The 25,322-nt window shown below is 44.8% G+C and overlaps 1 protein-coding gene across 6 annotated transcripts in view; it reads left to right on the top strand.

The window, feature by feature from the left end:
• Positions 1 to 25,322, top strand: part of s1pr2 (sphingosine-1-phosphate receptor 2) — a 246,929-nt gene that overhangs the window by 102,574 nt on the left and 119,033 nt on the right. Inside the window, exon 1 of one of the 6 annotated variants that reach the window (XM_039770371.1) lies at positions 15,585 to 15,729. The exons of the other annotated variants lie outside the window; for them this stretch is intronic. The gene's annotated coding sequence lies outside the window, so the exon portion shown is untranslated. Of the gene's footprint in view, positions 1 to 15,584; positions 15,730 to 25,322 lie in introns of those variants that run through there. 6 annotated transcript variants of the gene reach the window in all.

Below are 25,322 nucleotides of genomic sequence, written 5' to 3'. Positions count from 1 at the left end.
GTTACAGAGATGTTAGTTGATTGAGGATTTAATGTGTGTTTTAACATAATTTGTGTTGTGTGTATAAATGCTGTATAGTTTAGTAATTTATTGTTCATTCATCCTGGTTATAAATACACTAACTGGCCACTTTATTAGGTACACCTGTCCAACTGCTTGTTAACTCAAATATCTAATCAGCCAATCACGTGGCAGCAACTCGGCACATTTCGGCCTGTAGACATTGTCAAGACCACCTGCTGAAGTTCGAACCGCGTATCAGAGTAGGGAAGAACAATTGGGACTGAAGTGACTCTGAAAGTTGACATGGTTGTTGGTGCCAGACGGGCTGCTCTTGAGTATTTCAGAACCTGCTGATCTACTGGGATTTTCACACACGGTTAACCATTTCTAAGGTTTACAGAGAGTGGTCTGAAAAAAGCGAAAACATCAGTGAGTGGCAGTTCTGTGGGTGAAAATACTTTACTGATGCCAGAGGTCAGAGGAGAATTGGCAGACTGGTCTGAGCTGATAGAAAGGCAACAGGAACTCAAATAAGCACCACCGAGGTGTGCAGAAGAGCATCTCTGACCACACAACACGTCAAACCTTGAAGCAGGTGGGCTACAGCAACAGGAGACCACACCAGGTGACACTCCTGTCAGCTAAGAACAGGCAACTAAGGATACAATTCACATGGGCTCACCAAAATTAGACTAAAGAAGACTGGAAAAACATTGCCTGGCCTGATGAGTCTCAATTTCTTCTGCAACGTTAGGATGTTAGAGTCAGAATGTGGCACAAACAACATGAAGGCATAGATCCATCCTGCCTTGTATCAGAAGATCAGGCTGGTGCTGGTGGTTTTATGGTGTGGTTGATATTTTCTTGGTACACTTCGGGGCCCCTTAGTACCAACTGAGCATCGTTTAAATGCCACAGATGATGCACTACAAACATTAACACTGAGGCCTATGTCGATTGCGTACCACTTCAAAACATTTTAGTCGGGTAGCACAGCTAGTGGTGAAGATAAAGTGGCCTGACTAGTATAGACTGCGGCACCCTGCAACCTTTCACCGAAATAAATGAGGCAGAAAGTTCAGCCATCTATTATTTGCTTTCTGATTATAAAAATCAATTTATTCTATTATGGGTGGCACAGTGGCACAGTGGGTAGCGCTGCTGCCTTGCAGTTAGGAGACCCATCTGGGTTCGCTTCCCGGGTCCTCCCTTGCATGTTCTCCCCGTGTCTGCGTGGGTTTCCTCCCACAGTTCAAAGACATGCCGGTTAGGTGCATTGGCGATTCTGAATTATGGTGGGTGTGTGTGCCCTGCGGTGGGCTGGCACCCTACCTTGGGTTTGTTTCCTGCCTTGCGCCCTGTGTTGGCTGAGATTGGCTCCAGCAGACCCCCGTGATCCTGTAGTCAGGATATAGCGGGTTGGATAATGGATGGGATTTATTCTATTATAGTGTTCAATGTGCAACCTCAGAGTGCTTAGATATACACGTTCCGGCCACTTTATTAGGTACACCTTGCTAATAGCGGGTTGGACTATAATAATGTAAATTGCAATGCATTTTATTGCTACAAATGTTTGGAATGCAGCATCTGTCGGAAAGATAAATGCAATGTTCCTGTCTCTGTTATATGCCATTTGGTATGGGATTTGGCATCTGTCATAAAACCAGTGTTAATGTTTGGAATGCGGCATCTGTTGGAAAGATAGACGCAAAGCAATTTATAACTACAAATGTTTGTAATGCTGCGGTGGGCTGGCGCCCTGCGTGGGGTTTGTTTCCTGCTTTGCGTCCTGTGTTGGCTGGGATTGGCTCCAGCAGACCCCCGTGATCCTGTAGTTAGGATATAGCGGGTTGGATAATGGATGGATGGATGGATGTTTGTAATGCACCATCTGTTGAAATGACAAATGCAGTGCTTCTGTCTCTGTTATATGCCATTTGGTATGGGATTTGGTAACATTTGGAATGCATCATCTGTTGGAAAGATAAACACAATGCATTATTTTACTACATGTTTATGTTGTGCCCTCTGTTGAAATGACCGAGCCATATCAACCAGATGGACACACAGCCACTTGTGTTTTTATTAAAGTGGATTTTATCGGTCACTCATGTCTTTGAGTTATGGAAGGAACACCAGAGTTTCAGTTAATTAAAGATGAGTGTAAAGTGTCCTAAGAAAGGCCCTGGAATGAGACTCATAACATCTTCACTCCTACTCTCAGATGCCTAAGCTCCATTTCCAGGCAAGGTTTGCAACCTCACAGCCTGGCTGACGTATTTATTCACTTTTATATAAAGCACAACAGAAGAACAATGTTTTAATTCCATCTCTTCATAACGGTAAATATTCCTCACCTTTGATTCCCGTCGGCGTTAAAGATTAATGAATGGACTGAAGGAAACTGTTTAACAAGAACTCTTCCTTCCCCAGTATGATATATGGCAGTGCCCCTCTGGCATGGTCCCAGTTATGTGGAATTTGGGGTTTATGGGTGCTGCCAGAAGGCTCTGCTGGAATAAGACCACCCTGCCTTGTGGGGTTTCGCCATCCAGTGTTATGCCACCAGAAGTACACCCAAGTCCAGTATAAAAGAAGTCGCCTCACCCTGAATGGGAGTCTGAGTCAGGAGGAGGTGGGCAAGGCTTGCCAGGGAGGAGTGGACGGAGACCGGAATTGTGTACATCTATTGAGAAGACGACACCTGGCATGGCACTGTCTGTAAATAAAAAAAAAAAACTTCATTTGAACCCGTGACTGTGTTACTCTGATGTGTCTGGGGATTTGGGGATCAGTGGTGCCCCCTATTGTCCACAATACATACATACATACATACAGCACATAAATATTGGTTCAGGGAGAATCTGATAACTTAAATGATTAAAGCCCCCTTTCAGCTGTCCTCGGTTGCTTTGTTAAGCACTGTGACCAGTAGGGGCGCTGCAGCCTCCCAAATCTCAGACACCGCTGCTTCAAATAGATGATTTATTATCAAAAATACCTTCATAATGGCTGTCCAATACACACAATTCCTCTTTTATTTCTCTTTTTTCTTCTCCTACACACCTCCCTGCTTAACATAAAAGATGGATGGATACTCAACTAAACTTAAGGAAAAAAAATATATTTTACCCAGATCTCATAAGTAATCTCCATCCTGATGGACTACCTGAAGACTATTCAAAATAAGGATTAGTCTCTGTATCCTGTGTGACCACTAGGGGGCATTGCAGCACCTCAAATCCAACACACAAGTCCTGGTGCAACAGAAGGGTTTATTTTGACAAGCAGGCTTTTTTAATACACACAATCCCATATAATGTTTCCCTTTCTCTGTTCCTCTCTCCTTCCCCTCCTCCAGGTGAGCTTCATCCTCCCGACTCTGACTTGCCCGGATGTGGCACTGCGATTCCAGTTATCAGGAGTACTGCTGGTGCCAGGGCATAGCCCAGTGCAAGAACTTCCGGGTCACTCAGAAGCCCCAAAAACCACAAAGCACAGCTTCTAGCTGTGACCTCTGGTGGAACCCAGGGACCCCAATAGGGCTGCCTTATGGGACTACAATTCCCAGCATGCCTTGTGGGTGTCCTTTGGTGTACCTGCCTCCCGGGTTCCTGCCACCTAGCGGTTCGGGCGGAGCATGTAGCTTGAATAATCCCCTTGTCCATCCTTCAAGCTGGCCTCCCAGGTTAGGTAATATACCTTCATCTAAACCTGCCGGGATGCCAGTGTGCCCATTCTTTGGATGGCATCCTTCTGTAAGCAGGGAGCCTCCTGCTTCTTTCCATGTCTATTTGCCAGCTGGGCCTCCCAGCCAGGTGTGGGAAAAGGAGTCCATTTTGCTAACAGACATCCATCGCAGCACTTTTAGGGCACTCTAGTGGATACTTTCTTTAATTATCAAGAAACCTTTAAAACACTTTAACATGTGGCTCAGCCTGAAACAGCCGGCAGGCCAGACGTCACACGCCACACAGAGTGCTGCTCACGAGCCCAGAAACACATTACGTCATAACTGAAAAAACAAAAACCGCATCAAATACCATAACTCACTGTTGAATGCTGACACATTGGAAAGGCTGCTGGTAGAAGTGAAGACCTCCGTGTATAAGGTTACTCAACAGTCGCCGGTACGGACCACTGCACGAGCGGGCCCAGGGTGGGCTCCTTATGCCTGAACTAAAGTTGAATTTGATATGTGCTGCTGTGTTCATTGTCAGCGTGTACAGTCGTGGCCACAAGTTCTGAGAATGACCCGAGTGTTGGTGTTCGCAAAGTTTGCTACTTCAGTATTTTTAGATCTTTATGTGAGATGTTTCTATGGTAGACTGAAGTAGAATTGCCAGCATCTCCTAAGTTTCAAAGGCTTTTATTGACAATGACATGAAGTTTATGCAAAGAGTCAAAATTTGCAGTGTTGCCCTTCTCTCTTTTTCACGAACCCTGGCATGCTGTCTGTCAACGTTTGGGCCAAATCCTGACTGATGGCACCCTGTACATTTCAGTTTGTTAGAAAGTCGTGACTGAAGCAGCAGTGAAGTAGCAGAGTGAGCCATTGGGAAGCAGTTGCCAATTTCCAGCTATTTGTGTGTGAATTCAAATAATAAGATTTACATGTGCAGTGCATTATGTGGCAGCCCCAGCCGGGGACGCCTGGAGGATGAGAAGACCGGGAGAGAGGCAATACCTCGGACTTGGACTTGAATCGCTTGGACGATTCTGTAGCACTTCCACCACACCAGGAAGATCATCAAGGAGCACCTGGAGCATATCCGGGGTACAATATAAAAGGGGCCGCATCACTCCGGAGTCGGGAGCTTCAAGTAGTGATGGGAAGTTCGGAGCATTTTACTGACTCGGATCTTTGAGTCTCGTTCAGCAAAATGAACGAATCATTTTTCGAGTCATTTCGTTCAATTCTCTTTCCGGCTCAGACTGCATAGGTTAAGCTTATGGGGCTGTCACGTGATGAACGAACGACTCGAACCCGAAGACTCGAGATGAACTAATCAATTCTGTTTCCGCTCAGACTGAGTTGGTTAAGCTTATGGGGCTGTCACGTGATGAACGAACGACTCGAAAAACCCGAAGACTCGAAACAGGTGAATCAATTCCAATACAGAAACTATAGGAAGTTGCGCAAATGCGCATGCGCGACTGAACGAATCACTCCCATAAGACGACTCGTTCTTCCCGAGTCACATTAAAGATTCGTTCAAAAACGACCTATCACTAGGAGCTTGTGAAGAGAGGAGTAGAGGCGGAAGAAGAAGAAGCGAAGCTATTGTTGGTGATTTAAGAACTGAGTAAGGTGCTGTGTGCTGAATTGGAGGAGAATAAGAAATAAAAGCGTGAGTTTCGTGAAGTGTCCGCCTCGTGTCTGTCTGTGTCGGGTGGAGTGCACAGCAAAAAGTAATTTATATCATGATCTTAAATCTTATCTTCCTTATTGTAAGAATTATTGACTTGTCAAAAAATGTGTACAGTGATCCCTCGCTATATCGCGCTTCGACTTTCGCAGCTTCACTCCATCGCGGATTTTAAATGTAAGCATATCTAAATATATATCACGGATTTTTCGCTGGTTCGCGGATTTCTGCAGACAGTGGGTCTTTTAATTTATGGTACACGCTTCCTCAGTTTGTTTACCCAGTTGATTTCATACAAGGGACGCTATTGGCGGATGGCTTAGAAGCTACCCAATCAGAGCATGTATTACATATTAACTAAAACTCCTCGATGATATACGATGTGCTTCCCCGAGCGGATTGTTTGCTTTTCTCGGTCTTTCTCTGACATTCTCTGCGCCTGACGGAGAGGGTGTGAGAAGAGGGGCTGTTTGCCTAGAAGATATGGACGCTCCTGTAAGAAATGCTGCTTTATCGCGGTGGCCCAAAAGCACGTATTGATTTTTTGGCTTTAATCTCGTGCGTTACCCCTTTGGCGGATGTTTTTTTTTTTTACTACAGAAAAGCAGCGTGGCTGGCGCGCCCCCTACAGGTGTCACAATTATCATTGAACATAGAAGTGAATGGGTGTATGGAAAGAACAAAGTGCATTACTACACCTTCTTACTGATGCCAGATTTAAACCTCCTCGTGTTTCGGCACCTTGACGGTTCTCTAGTAGACTCCATTTCTTCTGATAATTGTATTTACATTTTAAAAATTGACACAGACTACGTCCAATTAAACAAGCATCCTTTTCGTTAGCCGAGTGCACGGTGGGCTGCCGACTGGCTCAAGTTCAGAGCACAGCCCCAAGGGGATCAGATGCGTCCAATGACCGCGAGGTCAGGGGGTTATTACATACATGCAGGACACGGCGAGTGTGACCAGGAAAAGGAAATCCTCTGCAGATCAGAATGGCAGTGACATACAGTGTGGGTGACCCTGGAAGACATCCTATGGAGTTAAGCGGGAGCCGAGGAGGGTCTGGCCGACCACATCATGCAGTTGAGTTTCCCAAAGATTAATTCTCGGAGAATGTGGCACGATACTCTTGTAGGTTTTGAAAATATGTCAAGTCTTACGGCGCAAGTTTGCTTTCTGTACTTCACTCACATGTGAGATCTCGGTCAGGACAGCCAGCACAGTAGTCACTCTCTGCGGATTTCGTCCATTCTTCTTACATCCACACGAGTCTCTTATGGGATTTCTGATCTTCTCTCACATCCCAAAGATGGGCACATTTGGGGGGGATTTGGAGGCTCTGAACTGTGCATGTGGAACTGCAGTCGGAAACAGTTATTGGAGTACGCTCTCCGACTCAGACTAAATGTAAATTGAAATATAATGTGATCAAATTTCCAATTTCACATATACTGATTCGATTAAACTCTTTTTTTTGTTTGACTCTTTTGATAAAAAAACATAGCTGCTCTTTTAATTTTGTGAGTGTACTCTTATGTTTAATGTTGCTCAGTGTTTGTAAGCCACAACAACATGGCTATAGCCTTTAAACCCAAACTTTAACAAGTTAAAGTGCTAAAAAAAGTAGCCTGGTGATTCACACTGGCGCTGATGAAGTGCCTTGTATCTTGTATGTTGTGTGCTTTGAATCAACCGAATAAATAAACGACTCTAATTACAAATGGAGGAGTCGGTGACAACAGAAACTGAGCAGTCGGTGAAGTTACGTCTCGACTCCACAGCCCTGTGTGTGGTGGCCTCGGCTTTCCTCCCACATCCCGAATGACAGACTTAACTCGATGAATTTGGCCATCTTAACTGGCCCTGTGAGTGGGAGAGGAGGATGCGTTTGTGTGCCTTGTGAAAGACAGTGCTGCTGGGACAGACTCGGGCCCTCCCTTGAATCTTGTAATGGAATAAGTGACATTGATGTGCACCTAATCTGATCATTAAAATAGTTCAGTGAAATTAAGTTTAATTTTGATGCCCAAATGCAATACTTGTAATTTCTCAGCTGTCAACAGAAGAAGAACACAGAGTTTCAGGTGTTTTTCCATAAGGCACTACTTGGGGTCAAATACAGTATAATATGTATATATTGTGACCAGTAGAGGGCACCACTGAGCCTCAGACACACAAACACAAATACACGTCCTGGGTTCAAATAAAGATTTTATTTTCCATAAGCACCTCTTGCAGGCATCTCTCAAATGTTACGCAACCCTCAAAATCCAAACAACAATCTTCTTTCCCCTCTTTGCCTTTCCTCTCTTCCCCCTAACTCTGACTCTCTGAGTGTAGAGCACTGGCTTCCTTAATACCGGACCCAGCAGTACGTCCTGTGCCACCACTTTGCTATATAGGAAGCAGTTTCAGGTCAGCAGAACTTCCCTAAAATTAGGAAACCTCCTTCTGGCAGCTCCAATGGAATGTGACAGGGCTGCCCATTAGAACTCCCATGATGCCCTACAGGAGTGTATATGGGAGACCCACCAGAGAGCTGTATCTATCTACCTATCATAGAGTGCCTTATCTATCTATCTATCTATCTATCTATCTATCTATCTATCTATCTCTATCTATCTATCTATCTATCTATTCTATAGCACCTTTCCTATCTATCTATCTATCTATCTATCTATCATATAGTGCCTTTCTATCTATCTATCTATCTATTAAATAGTGCCTTTCATATCTATCTATCTATCTATCTTTCTGTCTATCTATCTATCTTTCTGTCGTTTAATCAGTTCACATAACTTGAGAAGCCCCTTATCCCACGTTAGACTTCAGCTCCCCAAAAGCTTATCTCAGCTGCCTCAGTTACTAGTAGATTTCTTTTTTATTTCTTGCGTATTTACATTTTACACTCCACATGTCTTGAGTTCATAATGCCATCATGAATTGCCAGGTGTCCACACCATTGCTGTGTGATGTCACGGGCACCATGGCTGTTTTGTGGAGCTTCTCAGTCTGATTATCGTTTATATGTAGGGACAGTAGATTGATGTTTGTGAATTGGAGACCTTTTTAATTGAATAAATCCCTTATAGTTTAGATCTATAAAGAGTTAATGTTATGATCCTGGAGTTCCAAAGCCCATAAAGGGGGTGATTTGCCATCAAACCCCAGCTAGGTATATAAGGGCAAATACAGGATCTTTAGAAAATAAAAGGTTTCTTCTCACAAAGATGATCTAATGCACAAAAGAAAGCTGTGTGGAGCACAAAAGGCAAATGGAATTGCCTGTTTCAATAAAGGCAAACCAACGTGAGCAAAGTCCCAATACGAAATCCAAAGTAAAGTTAAAAACCAAGCAAAACGATAAAAAATAATCCAGAAAATCCCAATAAACAGAACAAAATCTCAAGAAACTCCCCAAAAAACTCCCCAAGGGCATTCAAAATGAACCATGAGGAACTGTGGGTTGCCCTCACCTTTATAGGGCGAAGGGGATGGACAGGTGGCTCCACCTTTTAGGGGACCACCCACAGTACCCTTGGAACATAACACATGCATAGAGAACTAAGCAGATAATTAACATTAACATAAATAAATGACACAAACATGAACAAAGGGGAAATAAAACAAGGAAATGAACCCTGGCTGAAATGTAACAGTGCAGAGCTTTGGTTGGTCCATTTGGGCTTGGTGGGCTTGGCGTTTTGTGAATAGATTGTCTTGGTAATAAACTTGCATTGTATAAAATCTAAAAAATGTAGCTTAAAATAGTAAAGTCGTCAGTTGGCTTTTAGTCAATTTGTCTATTTTTGAAACGTAAGCAGGCTTCACTTTGTGGGTCCACAGATGTTTGAGGCCTTAGGGGGTCAGCAGGAGCGGTGAGCACGTGAACTCATCCTACTTGCTTTCAAAAGGTTGTTTTAGCGCACATTTCACGAGGATAGAAGGGAACAGAATGTTCAAGATGGAAGTTTTAAGAAATTAGGCAGTAATGAAAGGCAGCCAGTGCCTCGCTATCACATCCTTTATGTCTCTCTAATTTCCTCCCAGGCAATCTCTTTAGGCAGGAATCCATGTCAGCTTGAAGATAATGATGGAGTTGTGGTAGTGTGGGTGAGTAAGATGGCACTTTAAGGCAGCTTGATGGACCTCTAATGAGAAAACCATCCTGTTAGAGAAACAGCATAAGGCGCCCTCCTCATTAATCACTGCGCTGGCAGCTGAGCCGAGTTCCATATTAGAAATACCCTCTGCCAACATCGAGGGAGAGCAGATTAACGTGATATATTCAAATGATCACTTGTTGATTGGTCAGAAATGTTAAGAGATTTATGGTAGTTTGAGAGTTTGCCCTGGTTAAGCAAGAGAAGCTTCCAGAACTTGTCAGCTGGATGGACGTCACTGAATGCCGGCGGCGGCGTGTGGACTTCTATTAACCGGCTTAACTGTTTACATCTTGACGCTTGTAAAACTCCCAAGATTCTGCAGTTCGTATCCAAAAATAAGCTTATTTACTTAGAATTTGAAGCCATTTTAGATTGATTGTAGTGATATGATTGTTAGTAGTGATTATAGTAGTCACCTTTCATTATATGTACACTCCCCGGTCACTTCCTATTACCTGGTTGGACCCCCTATTACCTTCAGAACCGCTTTTAATTCTTTGTGGCATACATTCAACAAGGTGTGGGAAGCCATCCTCAGGGATTGTGGTCAACATTGACACGACAGCATCACGTAGCTGCTGCAGATTTGTCGGCTGCACCTCCGTGATGTGAATCCCCAAAGGTGCTCTACTGGATTGAGATCTGGTGACTGTGGAGGCTCATTACAAAACATTTGCAATGATAGATTTTATTATTGCAAATGTTTGTGATGCGCCATCTGTTGGAATGCACGTTACTACTACACTCATTATAAACTACAGTTACTACTACACTCATTATAAACTACAGTAGGTTCCAACAGATGATGCACTACAAACATTAACACTGAGGCCTATGTCGATTGCATACCACTTCAAACCGTTTTAGTCGGGTAGCACAGCTAGTGGTGAAGATAAAGTGGCCTGACGTGTATAGACTGTGGCGCCCTGCAACCTTTCACCGAAATAAATGAGGCCAAAAGTTCAGCCATCTATTACTTGCTTTCGGATTGTTAAAATCAATTTATTCTATTATAGTGTTCAATGTGCAACCTCAGAGTGCTTAGATATACACGTTCAGGCCACTTTATTAGGTACACCTTGCTAATAGCGGGTTGGACTGTAATAGAGTAAATTGCAATGCATTTTATTGCTACAAATGTTTGTAATGCACCATCTGTTGGAATGACAAATGCAGTGCTTCTGTCTCTATTATTTGCCATTTGGTATGGGATTTGCAAAAGCGTTTGTTAACGTTTGGAATGCGGCATCTGTCGGAAAGATAGATGCAGAGCATTCAACTACAAATGTTTGTGATGCGCCATCTGTTGGAATGACAAATGCAATGCTCCTGTCTCTGCTATATGACATTTGGTATGGGATTTGGCATCTGTCATAAAACCAGTGTTAATGTTTGTGATGCGCCATCTGTTGGAATGCACGTTACTACTACACTCATCATAAACTACAGTAGGTTCCAACAGATGATGCACTACAAACATTAACACTGAGGCTTATGTCGATTGCGTACCACTTCAAACCGTTTTAGTTGGGTAGCACAGCTAGTGGTGAAGATAAAGTGGCCTGACGTGTATAGACTGTGGCGCCCTGCAACCTTTCACCGAAATAAATGAGGCAGAAAGTTCAGCCATCTATTATTTGTTTCTGATTGCTAAAATCAATTTAGAAAGTTCAGCCATCTATTATTTGATTTCCGATTGTTAAAATCTATTTATTTTATTATACTGTTTAGTGTGCAACCTCAGAGTGCTTAGCTATACACTCCCTGGCCACTTTATTAGGTACACCTTGCTAATAGCAGGTCGGACCCCCTTTTTCCTTCAGAACTGCCGTAATTCTTATTGGCGTACATTCAACAAGGTGCTGGAAACATTCCTCAGGGATTTTGCACCATATTGACATGATAGCATCACGCAGTTGCTGCAGATCTGTCGGCTGCACGTCCACAATGCGAATCTCATGCTCCACCACATCCCAAATTGAGATCTGGTGACTGTGGAGGCCATTTGACTCCAGCGAGCTCATCATCATGTTCAAGACACCAGTTTAAGATAATACGAGCTTTGTGACATGGCATGTTATCCTGCTGAAAAGAGCCATCAGAAGATGGCGGTCATAAAGGGATGGACATGGTCAGCAGCAATACTCAGGTAGGCTGTGGCATTTAAAACAATGCTCAGTTGGTACTAAGGGGCCCAAAGTGTGCCAAGAAAATATCAACCACACCGTAACACCACCAGCACCAGCCTGAAGTGTTGATACAAGGGAGGATGGATCCATGCTGTCATGTTGTTGACCCTACCATCTGAATGTCGCAGCAGAAATCGAGACTCATCAGACCAGACATTTTTCTGATCTTTTATTGTTCAATTGTGGTGAGCCCGTGTGAATCATATCCTCAGTTGCCTGATCTTAGCTGACAGGAGTGGCACCCAGTGTGGTCTCCTGCTGGTGTAGCCCACCTGCTTCAAGGTTTCACGTGTTGTGTGGTCACAGATGCTCTTCTGCACACCTCAGTTGTAACGAGCTCTTATTTGAGTTCCTACTGCCTTTCTATCAGCTCATACCAGTCTGGCCATTCTCCTCTGACCTCTGGCATCAATAAGGCATTTTCACCCACAGAACTGCCCCTCACTGGATATTCTCCCCCTTTTTCAGGCCACTCTGTAAACCTTAGAGATGGTTGTGTGTACAAATCTCAGCAGATCAGCAGTTTCTGAAATACTCAGAGCAGCCCGTCTACCACCATCAGCCACATCACGTTCAGAGTCACTTCAGTCCCCTTACTTCCTCATTGTGATGCTCATTTTGAACTTTAGCAGGTCGTCTTGACGCATTGAGTTGCTGCCGTGTGATTGGCTCATTAGAGAGTTGTGTTAACTTGCAGTTGAGCAGGTGTGCCTAATAAAGTGGCCTGTGACTGTATTTTTGCACTTAATCAATCGTCAGTCTCCTGACATTTGCAGAGATCAGCTCTCAAGACTTTGAACACAAGTCTGTTTACTGTTTCACCCGCTCTGAGCAGTTCAGATCTGATTTTGTTATCATAAATGCTATTACTGAATTACACAATATGTATGAAACCTTTATGTCCATAAGTGGGAACATGTTTACAAGGAATTTAAAAAAAACTAAGACTTCTGTGCTGTGTGGTCATTTTAAGATAAAACTTCTTTGGTGTAGTGAGTACAACATGTGTGAAAATGTCTAGACTGGCCTCTAGGTGTAGCTGTTGAGTAACGCAATGTGTGATTGCCTGAGTAAGACTGGGCACGAGGGCGGGATATGCAGAATCTCACCCAATCATTCGCTGAACCATCCGTCCATTATCCTCATTTAGGGTCATGGGGAAACTGGTGCCTATCCCAGTAAGCAGTGGGGGTCAAACAATCCCTGCACATAGTGTGAAAACACGCGCTCCAGGTTATTTCAGCAGCTTTGCATGCAATGCAGGGACTCACCCTGGCAGGGACGCCAACCCATCATAAAGCAGCGTCCTGGGGCTACTTCCACACTCACTCACAGCAAAGAGAAATTTGTGTCACCTCAACTGCATGTCTTTGGGATCCATCCATCCCTTCATTTTCTAACGGGGCTGCTTATTCAATTTTTATAGCTGTGGGGAGTCTGACTCTATCCTGGCATCATCAGGCACTCTCACACCAGGCCAATTTTAATGTGCACGTTGTTGGTACTGTTAAACCGTACTTCTAAAATTTGTATTATTATGCTGTCTTAAGGAATTGTTCTGTTCTGTATATTGTATTGTATTGACCCCCTACTTTTGACACCCACTGCACGCCCAACCTACCTGGAAAGGGGTCTCTCTTTGAACTGCCTTTCCTGAGGTTTCTTCCATTTTTCCCTACAAGGTTTTTTTGGGAGTTTTTCCTTGTCTTCTCAGAGAGTCAAAAGGCAGGGCCTGTTAAAGCCCATTGCGGCACTTCCTGTGTGATTCTGGGCTATACAAAAATAAACTGTATTGTATTGTATTGTATTCCTCCATTTGCAGGCTGCGCTTATAGCAATTTCTCCTAACAGCATCAGGAAACAAGGTAGGAGTCAGCCCAGCATGGGGTACCTTCATGCACACTACCACCTTAAGTCACACAGGGCCACTTCAGTGTCACCTTCCTTGGAATGTGTCCATCTGTCCATGACGTCATCTCTGTTGTTCCAATACAGAGATGTGGCAGGGCCTGGCAACAGATGGGATTGCAGGGCATTGCACTGCCACGATTATTCACTATGGGGGGTCAAACGTGAGTACAGAGGGGTGCTGAACCCTCATAGACAGTAACCAGGTGTGCATTTGAACCCTGAAACTGAAAGGCAGGGGCCCAAACCACTGCACCACCTTTAGCATTCCATACTTTTATTAGAAGCTCTTGCAAATGAACACCTTTATTGAAGGTGGTAGTAAAAAGATATGTAAAAGAAGCTGACGGGCTGCTTGTTAAAGCGTCGCTGCATAACCACAGGCCTACAAAACTGTTTTCGTTTCTCACAGGAAGTCTAACAGTAGCAAATTAAAATTGTGTTTTTATTTCCAGTTAAAAAGAAAAAATTGTCACGTCAGAAATGTTGGTTATTCTCCGCATTGCTGCCTGGATGGAAAGAAGCTGAGCCCAGTGTTTGTGGACACCTGCTTCATTTGCAGTTTACTGCTAGCCTGAGGCGGACCGTGGAAAAGGCAGAGACTTTCGTGGCCAATAGGGGGTCGACATTTTTGTCAACATCATGAAGTGGATTTTGTGGCCTGCAGGGGGCGCAGCAGCTCCCCAGACCTGACACAGACAAACGCAGACACAAGTTGCTGCACAACGCAGGCTTCAGTCCACGGTGGGAAACGCTTCCTTACCGTTTCCCACCTGCACAGCACACTACAGCCAAGCCCAATGATAAAGCAGCACACTGCAAGCCTTTTCTTCTTCTTCTTCTTCTCTCAGTTTCTGTCCTTGCACCTCCACTCCTCCTCCAGCATGTTTTGTGTACCCCCATTCTGGCACCAGGAGCAGTGGCAACGAGCTTCTTTTATCAGCCTGGAAACCCGACACAGTAGGGCACCCCCATGGAACCCAACAGGGCCAGGCCGAGCTCCCATGAAGCCCTGTGGGAACCTGAGGCAGGAGGTGCTGCCATCTAGTGCTCTCTTCCCCCTGTACCTTCCATTATAGAGGCGTCCCAGCCAGGTAAGGGTCCTGGCCGACCACCACAACTTGAAGAGACCAAGTCGAGTTATAATGTATAGTTGAGCGTCGAATGTGGCAGTAAGCATAAAGCTCGATCTCAAACAGCTTCCGAGCAGCGAGCAGGCAGTAAAGACACTCGTGCCTCCTTAGATTGTCAGAACGCTCTTACTGCTCTTTCTGTTTCCTCCTCTTCATCCATTTCTCACCTGGCGTGTTTGTGTCATCTGCCCCTTTTTATCCTCTTTCATGATTGCCGTCATCCATTTGAACCCTCAAGTATCTCAAGCTTAAAGATTTCATGGCAGCAAGCTGTTACTGCCCCCAACTTCCTCTTGGTACTTTTCTTAATTATGCCTTGTGAGAAACTTTTCATACGACGTGTGCTTTATCGTCTCTCCTTTCCTCCCCCTTACATGTTAAAGCTGTTTGAACCCTGAGGTATCTCAAGATTAAAGATAGCCAAGCGCTGACACATTTCCTTTATGTAAATTCCACTTGCAGTGCTTGTGGTGATGCAGAAGTAACGCCAGCATTGTAATGGGCTCTGCGGGGCTGGCTTATCAGGAGAGGCAGTGAACCTAGACGGCCAAGTTAAGTAGAACCTGCTCTACCTGCTTCACCATTCAGGAAAACACACACACGCTCTCAAAAAAAAAAAAAAAGAAGAAGAAGCCGGAGATGAAAGACAGCTTTCTGCCGTAGTTCCTATTTCCTTCGTCTTGTTTCTGCTGCGCTGTCATCTGGGGAGCGACCAAAAACGCCGCCGTGATTTTTTACAAGCTGCCTGTCAGCGTTCAAGTCGGGCTTTGAAGTGGAGGCGCGTCCCCCTTCTATCTCTTTTTTTTTGTTTGTGGTCTGTGTTTGGAGATGCCGTCCAGACTGACTGGGGACAAATGGGCGACTTAGATCTTCAGTCGGTGGATTTATGGACAGAACACCATGAGAGGATTATTTTGGATTTATTTCACGTGCATCTCCCCGGTCCATCATGCAAGTAAGTAGAAGCGGAGTGCTGTGTCGAGATGTGCCGTGTTGAAGCTCGTATGTTTTATGATAAACGGCAGTTACGAAAGAACTCAACCCCATCAGATAGCCAGCCTCTCCAGTAGTGCGGCTGCAGGCTACTTCATGTTTATCACAAGTGATACATAAAACCCAAGAGGGTCTGCTGGCCACCACGCCGGCAGCTGAACGTACTGAAGAAGCGAGTCGTTTAATCGGCCGTGGTGTTTAGAAGATATTTTGTTTCCATGGATACAGCAGCCACATATAAACTGATTAAGCGGCGCTTTAAAAGCTGCAAAGAAATGCTAGTGTGATTTATTTATATGCTGTTACGTCCAGGCATTCAGCTAAGGAGTGATCCAGATGTAAAGGGGGCCATGACACTTGTTAAATAAGAATGCATTGCTGTAACATCCATCCAGCCATCCATTTTCTAACCCGCTGAATCCGAATACAGGGTCACGGGGGTCTGCTGGAGCCAACCCCAGCCAACACAATGCACAAGGCAGGAACCAATCCTGGGCAGGGTGCCAACCCACTGCAGGACACACACAAACACACCAAGCACACACTAGGGCCAATTTAGAGTCACCAATCCACCTAACCTGCATGTCTTTGGACTGTGGGAGGAAACCGCCCCGGAGAAACCCACGCAGACACGGGAGAACATGCAAGCTCCACGCAGGGAGGACCCGGGAAGCGAACCCGGGTCCCCTAACTGTGAGGCAGCAGCGCTACCACTGCGCCACCGTGCCGCCCTGCTGTAACATTTACACAATTAATTGTAAAAAGAAACTCAAAAAGGTATTAACATATTGTAGAGCGATTATTCTTTATTAAGTTTAAGAAAGAAAGCCTAACAATAGAATTGCTACTCTGATATTTAAATAAATGAAGGGTTTGGCTCACCGGGTCCTCCCTGTGTGGAGTTTGCATGTTCTCCCCGTGTCTGTGTGGGATTCCCTCCTGGTGCTCCGGTTTGCTCCCGCAGTCCAAAGACACGCAGTTTGGGTGGCTTGGCATGTCACTGCGATGTGGGTGTGAGTGCCCTGTGACGGACTGGCACCCTCTCTGAGGGCACTATGCTAGCTGGGATGGGCTCCAGCAGTCCCCTGTGAACCTTGTTCAGGGCTAAGCAGGTTAGAAAATGACCGACATTTACATTGAGAGAGAGAGAGAGAGGTTGGGAGTGTGTACTGATACAGCGCGTTTCTGCACCCACCACACGACAAGCCGCCTCAGGATCCCCAGATTAGGACCCGAGCACAAGCCGACACCTCGGCACCACACGAGTCTGAATGGAGTGGAACAGTGTGAGGTATGGCTGGAGTGCCAGTCCTGTCACCAACCGCTAACCTTTCCCTGCAAGTTGGAGAACCTGCTTGCAGGGCTGGATGCAGGTTTAACGTCATTTGTGGTTATTAATATATCTGAGAAGAGTATTGTCGTAGGATCAAACCTTCAGTCTTGTTTTAAGCATCCCGAAACACAAGTTGACAATTTATGAAATGATGTCTGTCTGGGGCGGCACGGTGGCACAGTGGTAACGCTGGGTTCACTTCCCGGATCCTCCCTGCGTGGAGTTTGCATGTTCTCCCAGTGTCTGCGTGGGTTTCCTCCCACAGTCCAAAGACATGTTGGTTAGGTGCATTGGCGGCCCTAAATTGTGCTTGGTGTGTGGCCAGAGGTTTGTTTCCTGCCTTGCGCCCTGTGCTGGCTGGGATTGGCTCCAGCAGGCCCCCATGACCCTATAGTTAGGATATAGCGGGTTGGGGGAAATGACTGATGTCTGTCTGGGTTTGTGTGTGTCCGGCTGTGCGTCCAAAGGCAAGAAAACAAATGAAATCTGAGCAAAGCCTGGCCCTGTAAAACACCACAAAATCACGGCCACAGATAACCACACACACATACGCCCGTCCATGTGTGTCTCTGAACGAGTTTACAATTGATGTCTGTCACTGTTCATGTCAGAATGCGAGTCTGTGGACATGACTACTCAAAAATGAATCCTTCATTTGGCACAATTAGTAGTATTGATAAATGCTAGGCAGCCTATCACTTCTGATCAAAATCGCTCCGGTATGCTGTGTCCTATGGGGATGGCGGTCTTGCTCTTTTTGCATACATTGGCCTGCAATATTTTGCTGCTAAGAACACAGCAGTAAAGCGAAATCCGATATATTTTTGGTTTTCAATCCTTCCATTTTCAAAGCCCTTAACCCAAGTGGGTACTGGGGTCTATCCTGCCAGTGTAATTGAACTAATCCTGAATGGATGGAGCAACTGTCCGGTATTCAAAACGTGCCTTCCATTTCTGTAAAATATTTCCTACAGAGATGCCTTATGGCTCAGATCTTGTATTACCACCCCAAGGTAACAAAACAAAAATGAACAGGATGTCGTAGAGTCCTGTGGATGTCGCAGGTTAGTAAAGAGTTTTGTATGATCAGCACTTCGTTTAATGTGTGTTGCTTGAGGGCGATGCTTCTAAACCGCTGCCAAAAACGGATGTCTTCTAACTTTAAATCGTACAGTGACTCTTCCTCCCACTCTAAAGAAGACGGCAGGTCGGGATTTCTGCAGCGACTCCAACCAGAGGTGCCAAGCTAACGTGATTTTTGTGAGCTAATACAGTAGTTTGCTTATAGTGCGATGGCAGGTCCTTCAACTTGTAGGGAAAACTCCAGCCACTGTTAAAAAAAACTTCACACTGTTCCACTCCATTCAAACTCGTGTGGGGTCACCCGCTGCACTCGGGTCCTAATTTGGGCTTGTCATGTATCGGTGCACACTCCCAACCTCTACAGAGCAATGCCGGTCCATCCGGTAAGGTGGATTTAAGAGAGTCGGGGTCTGTGAGGACTAAAAAGGTGACCCCTGGATGGGTAGAGATAACCGTCAGGTCGGGTATCGACCATGAACACGTGGCAACGAGGGACAAGGGTGCTTCGAGGTGATTGTACAAACAATTAATATTCTAAAGAGCGATACAGTATGCTTGATGTACAGTTTTCTAAAACTAGCAGAGGGCAGCACTTGTTGTACCAGAGACCCTGAAAGAAGACGTCCGTGAGTAAAACAAATAACGGAGCGCAAACAATTCCCCCTACTGCCGTCCATAATAGTGGCACAAAACACGGTACAGCTGACGTCCACACTGTGATTACGAAACATTGAAAAAAGGATAGTCTTAATTTATGATCAAAAATGGAGGACTCGCTGAAGCAGACATTTGCTCTGATCAACGTTAGATTTGATTGCCTTATCGAGGTCATCGGCGAGTTTGCCGTGGTATTGGATTGTGCTGCTTTGTCCACCGCCAGAATGGGAAATTGGAGTAGACAGCGTCATCTGGAGGCTTTTTTTCCATTTCATTTCAGTTTATTTTTAACTGTTGTTCTTATATTTATGTCATGCCCGGTTGTTGGTTTGGTTTACACATTTAAACAGACGCATTACTGCTTATATGTCAGTAATTAATGCTAACTGAGCGAAACTTACATGGTGGGATTAGGGCAGGATTCCCACTCCATGGCTAACCTAATGGTTACCAGTTCCTTCAATTGTCTCAAGATATTGTTTTGTTTGTATGCCAGCAGGTAGCACTTAGGGGTGCCGCAGTGGTTAGCCCTACCAGCTTACAGCTCAAGTGTCGAGGTGCTCTGGTAGTACAATGCCCGCTTATGATGGCAGTTATGGCAATTGTAACCCATAAGATGTGTTGGAGACAGAGAAAGTGATATTGGGTACTTTCCCTCACTGCACCTGGAGTGTGCTTTGTGACCGGTGGCACAAAAGCAGTTTGGAGCAGGATGAAGTTTTGGGGTACCACCCTTGTAATCCTGTTTGGTTATAACGAAAAAGTAAAACTTAAAAGCAAAAGGGGTGCATAACTGAAAAGACGCTGATTCAGAATCAGCCAACAACTTTTGACTCCTGCTTCTCTCTCAGCTTTTATCTCTTAATGGACTCGGGCGCTGATCAGCAATCAGATGCCAACTTCCTGGGTCACCACGTTATAATGGTGGAGTGACCGGACGGATGGGGTTTGTGCTGGACGTCACATCTTGGTGGAAGTGCCCTCATTGGGTGTCTCCTCTGGGTGGTGGAAAAAAGGGAGAGGACCCCATTAGCGACAGCGCCCCCTCTCACCCGGGAGTGGTAATACTAATGCTTACCTCAGTCGAGCTTGTCAGGAGATCACTGAACGGCCATGTGTGACACTTTGTTCTCAGTGTCATCTGCAGAAACTAGAAAATGGGAAAGGACGGTTGCTAGGGAACAGCAAAAGGCCAGTTTCGGTGTTGTGCACGTGGAAAAACAAAATACCAACGTGCACAGCGATGACAGAAAATACGCCGTATGACACATTTTTTAACAAAACACATTGTACTCCTTTTGTGGTGATAGGAAATACCAACATACTATTGAAAAAAATGTAAGGTGTTGCGGCCTTTATGTATTTTTAAAAATAAAAGCAAATTGCATAATGGGGCAGCACGGTGGGTTCACTTCCCAGGTCCTCCCTGCGTGGAGTTTGCATGTTCTACTCATGTCTGCATGGGTTTCCTTCCACAGTCCAAAGACATGCAGGTTAGGTGCATTGGCGATCCAAAAGTGTCCCTAGTGTGTGGTGTGTGTGCCCTGCGGTGGGCTGGCGCCCTTCCCGGGCTTTGTTCCTGCCTTGCGCCCTGTGCTGGCTGGGATTGGCTCCAGTGGACCCCCGTGACCCTGTGTTAGGATATAGCAGGTTGGAGAATGACTGACTGACAAATTACATAATGTAAAACAGATGGAGCTTGTTCAGGACCAGGGACCTCATTTATGGATTTGAGTGTGAAAATATACACACCCCAAAAAAAACAAGAAAATACATACAGCAAAAAAAAAAATTAGATTTATAAACCCTGGCATATGCACATTTTGACGCAGTTCACGGTTTATCGATCCCAATCACCTTTTATATGTGTGTCTGTGCCTCAAACACCGCCCTGAAATGTCCATATATGGCACGTGCTAATCAACCTCATACATATGCAGTCAGGATGCTGCAGATCTTCATTGGCTGTCAGAGCAGCCTCTCCCTGCTGATGTGTCGAGACCCCGCCTCCTGCATTCAAGGGTATCTGGTTGTGTTATGAGAGCACAAGATCATGTGTGGCGTTATAGCGCCTCACCCCTCTGGTCTCTGAAGAGTCTGGGAAAAGACATAAGATGCCAGCGTCTGAGTGGCTAGCCTCTATCACCTGGCACTTGTAATGACGCAATTGCTGTTACAGGCCACACTGAGGGTTCAGCCAGTTACCTTACAAACAAGCCAGCCACCACGTACAGCGCCATCATGTCTGTCAAGGCTACTTTGCCTCAAATTAAGTGAATCACAGGCTGACCCAGGCCATCAAGACACAATGTTTGCAAGTCACTTGTGCTTTAATGGAGTGATTTCTTGTGCATTCTTGTATTGTTTTGAAGATTACTTGTGTCATGTTCTGTGTATTGTATTGATCCCCTTTTTTTTGACACCCACTGCATGCCCAACCTCTCTTTGAACTTCCCAAGGTTTCTTCCATTTTTTTTTTTTCCCCCTACGTTTTTGTCTTCTGGAGGGCTATCAAAAGGCAGGGCCTGTTAAAGCCCATTGCGGCACTCCTTGTCTGATTTTTGGCTATACAAAAATAAATTGTATTGTATAACGAAAGCAGCTTCTTTCTCACTAAGTGCCCTTATTGCAATACAGCTGCAGTCAAGTGCTCCGATGGCATTAAGAGAACCCAACAGTGCTGCAGATTGGCTTTTTATGTTGGCGTAAACAGTTTTTATGTATGTATGTACACTGTGGAACATGACCCGGACACAGACAGGCAGACACGTTTAAGTCACCCCACACACATTTATTATAGTGCTCCATATTTACAAGAAAGTGCCACAGTCCCCAAAAGTCCCCAAAGTCCTGGTCAACACACACAATGCCTTCACTTCCTCCCAGACCTCGTCCTGCTTCCACCTGACTCAAGTCATTGTGTGAAGGGAGGCGGCCCCTTTTATATGCACCTGGATGTGCTCCAGGTGCTTCCCGGCAATCTTCCACCGGCACTCCCCAGTGTGGCGGAAGTGCCGGCTGTGTACCCGGTAGCACTCCGGGTGTCCCTGCACATCTTCCCTCCAGCACTTCCGGGTGTGGCAGAAGTGCTGAGGTCCAGGGCTCCCAAGGCATCGGGGCACCCCCAGGCAGTGACCACGGGCCCCTACAGGGTCCCCATAGCAACCAGGGTGGTCACCCCCACATGGTCTGAGGTGGACGTATGCCCTCTTCCGGTCCTCCATGGCGTCCCGGCCGGGTCGCGCCCCAGGCATCTGCCACAACAATACGGTTGGGTTAATGGCTTCCAGTACAGCAGGCGCGAAGTAGTGTAGCTTGGCAGAGACATTACCAACCTGTCAGCCAGTTCCCTAAGAAGTGCCAACAGTCAGCCGATATAGACTGACGAAAAAAATAATGAAAGTACTTCAATGCAAATCCGCAAAATTGGCCCTGATGAAAGCGAACTAAAGTACAGTCTGTACGTGATATCCGTCACTTTTGAGGTTCGACATGTTTGTCACGTCAACACACATTATAATAATGACCCGTGGTGCGAATTATTATGCTTGAGAGTCGTCATTTACTGGTCTGGCTGCATAGGCCCTGCCTAATCGAGGGTCCCGTCATTTCCCAGTTTCTGATAAGTAAGGTTGGCCTAGAGTTGCATCAAGTTTTCTTTTATAAATCCCAATGTTTGCCCGGGAAGTTCTGTACGCACATTCTGAGCCACTTATTGTGCGTATTCACGCTTTGTAAATGAGGCCCCAGAACTGTGAGAATGGAACCAGGTTTTCGATTAAAGGGCCAAAGTGGACAATAAGCCTTCTGTCCTTTATCATGGGGAGCAGGGTGTGGTTTAAAATATTATTGGCCACCCTGCTGCCACTTACGGTACCCAAGGGACTCCTGCATAATGACTGACTGCCCCCCTTTATATAATGCTGGTTTCTCATCTCCTGTCCTAAATATTCTATTCATATGCCGTACCATTGTTTGAAAGATATGGTGACTGGAAAAATTAGACCTTAAGTTGCTTCTTCAGCTCCTGCCTGTGTGTGACCCCAAGCGCTCAATTAACCTGCCTGTGCTCCAGTAACAAAAACAGGAAATGTAATCAATTGTACCGTATCATGATCTGGTAAGTCAACTTGGATCAAATGGTAGCAAGGTGGCCGCCAGATATACTCTCTCAAATGTGTCGATTACGGCAGCTGCCTGTTTAAGGTTTTATTGGGCTGCCTCTTGTGATTACTGTGCCCATTAAAATATCGACATTAAAAACATAAGCCGCTTACATTCTGACACTTCAGCTTTCCGTAGGATAGCCATGCATAAGTAATCAGGCTAATACCTCTCCTCGGCACACTTTATCACAATGCGCCATGAAAAGCAGATGAAGAGTTCAAGGGAATCCATTTGTGCTGAAGACACGCTGCTGTCTTGTGGTTTTCCGTGTTTGTGCTCGCTGGTTTCACATGCCAGTAGCGCTCAGTTGCTTTTGCAGAGAGCTACTCAGAATATATCTGGCATCCATTTAAGAAAGATGACCTCAATTTGCAGAGTAACTTACTAATAATTGCTTCTTCCTCTTCTGGAAGGCAAAAAAGGCAGAGAAAGAGAGCAGCTTACATATACAGAACACCGAGATGTGCAGCTTTATATGAGGTTGGATGTTACGGCCATCCTTCTGTCGCCTTATTGCCTAAGCTGCCTGTGGTTTTACTAGATTTTTTTTTTATTTCATTTTTCATCCAACAGCTCATTTAGCATTAAAAAAACGATTAAGTGCCGATCTTCATGTCCAAATGGTGGCATTTATTTGAGGAAAATCTATGAAATCCTGGAGAGACGCAGTGCTGTGGTACACAAGGCTGCCCAAGGATTTTCATGAGCAAGTAATGCAACGTAGTCGGGGCAGGCAGGGGCTCGATAATAACTGATAACCAGGAACAAAGGACAAGACGTGAAATGAAAGTTTAAAAAAAAAAAAAAAACGACTCATAACCAAACGTAGCGCTCCGACTTGTGTAAAAATTAAGAGAACTACTCTACAAAACCTCAAAGATGTTGTGTAGCCACTGAGGGACAGCGAAAACTGAAATCGCTGCCGGATTTTTATTTTCACTTCACTTAGACATCAGTACCACGAGAGTTGTGATCACGTAACACATCAGCCACATAAAAACACAAAATAAATCTTCATTGGTGCAAATCCAAACTCAAAGAAGACAATCGCAAGTGGTCTCCCCTTGGACTTTCTCGTATACTCGGATATGGGGACGCATATTTGAGGAGTAAACCGCAAGACAATGATTATACAGGGTGAGTTAACATTATGTTAACATTTGAATGTGAAGAATTTCATCACGAAGGGTTATCAACAGTAAAAATGAGTACACGTGCAATCCTAGCACCAAGAAACAATGAACTCAAATGAATTCACACCAAAAATGTTGATCAGTTACACTGCAGATTGGTTAAATGCATATCAATAGACTGTGATGAAGCAGTTGGTGGTGATGGTGCAGAAGATGAAAACATCAACTTAGAACATCACGAAGAATATCTACAACCGTTAACACCGTCCAGACTTCCTCCTCACGAATTACTGTAGAAAGAAGGATGTATCCAAGAAAGGTAATGGAGTACATCTCGGAATCACATTAGACAACACTGGAGATCTTGATATGCTATTCGTATTAAAATGTTAAATGTTTCCCATTAGAATAGGTTTTGGAAAGACAATGAACAAATCACAGGGACAAACATTCTATTTTTTCTATTCTATTATTTAATAGAGAGAGAGAAACAAAATTCAATCACGGGAATTGTCACTATCTATCTATCTATCTATCTATCTATCTATCTATCTATCTATCTATCTATCTATCTATCTATCTATCTATCCATATAGTGCCTTTCTTTATCTATCTATCTATCTATCTATCTATCTATCTATCTATCTATCTATCTATCTATCTATCTATCTATCTATCCATATAGTGCCTTTCTTATCTATCTATCTATCTATCTATCTATCTATCTATCTATCCATATAGTGCCTTTCTTATCTATCTATCTATCTATCTTAAAAGAAGCAATTTAGAGGACTGAGTCTTAAAAAAACAAGGCAACTAAAATGAAGGAAAAAGAAGCCAATTAACAGCAGAAACTGGTCATGGATTAAGAAGGTGGCAGGGAGGGAAACCAGCAGTCACTCCGGCCCCCCCAGGATTAGAGTTGGATGTCACATGGCACAGGCATTATATGCTTAGCAACAGTCAGTCAGTCAGTTTCTAAAGCCCTTTGTCCTGACCAGGGTTTTTGAGGGTCTGCTGGAGCCTGTCCCAAGTACCAGAAGGCTCAAGGCAGGAGCAGTGCCTCCACTGACCCACCATGCCACCCTGTTTAGCAACATATGTAGCAGTTTAGCAACTAGAAACAAGAAACGGTGACACACAGACACAAATAAAAACACAACGGCAGCACCCGACACAAAA

Source organism: Polypterus senegalus, chromosome 12, assembly GCF_016835505.1.
Source record: "Polypterus senegalus isolate Bchr_013 chromosome 12, ASM1683550v1, whole genome shotgun sequence".
Classification (NCBI taxonomy): Eukaryota; Metazoa; Chordata; class Cladistia; order Polypteriformes; family Polypteridae; genus Polypterus; species Polypterus senegalus.
Note: the sequence above shows the minus strand (reverse complement) of the source record. Positions and strands in the feature narration are given on the sequence as shown.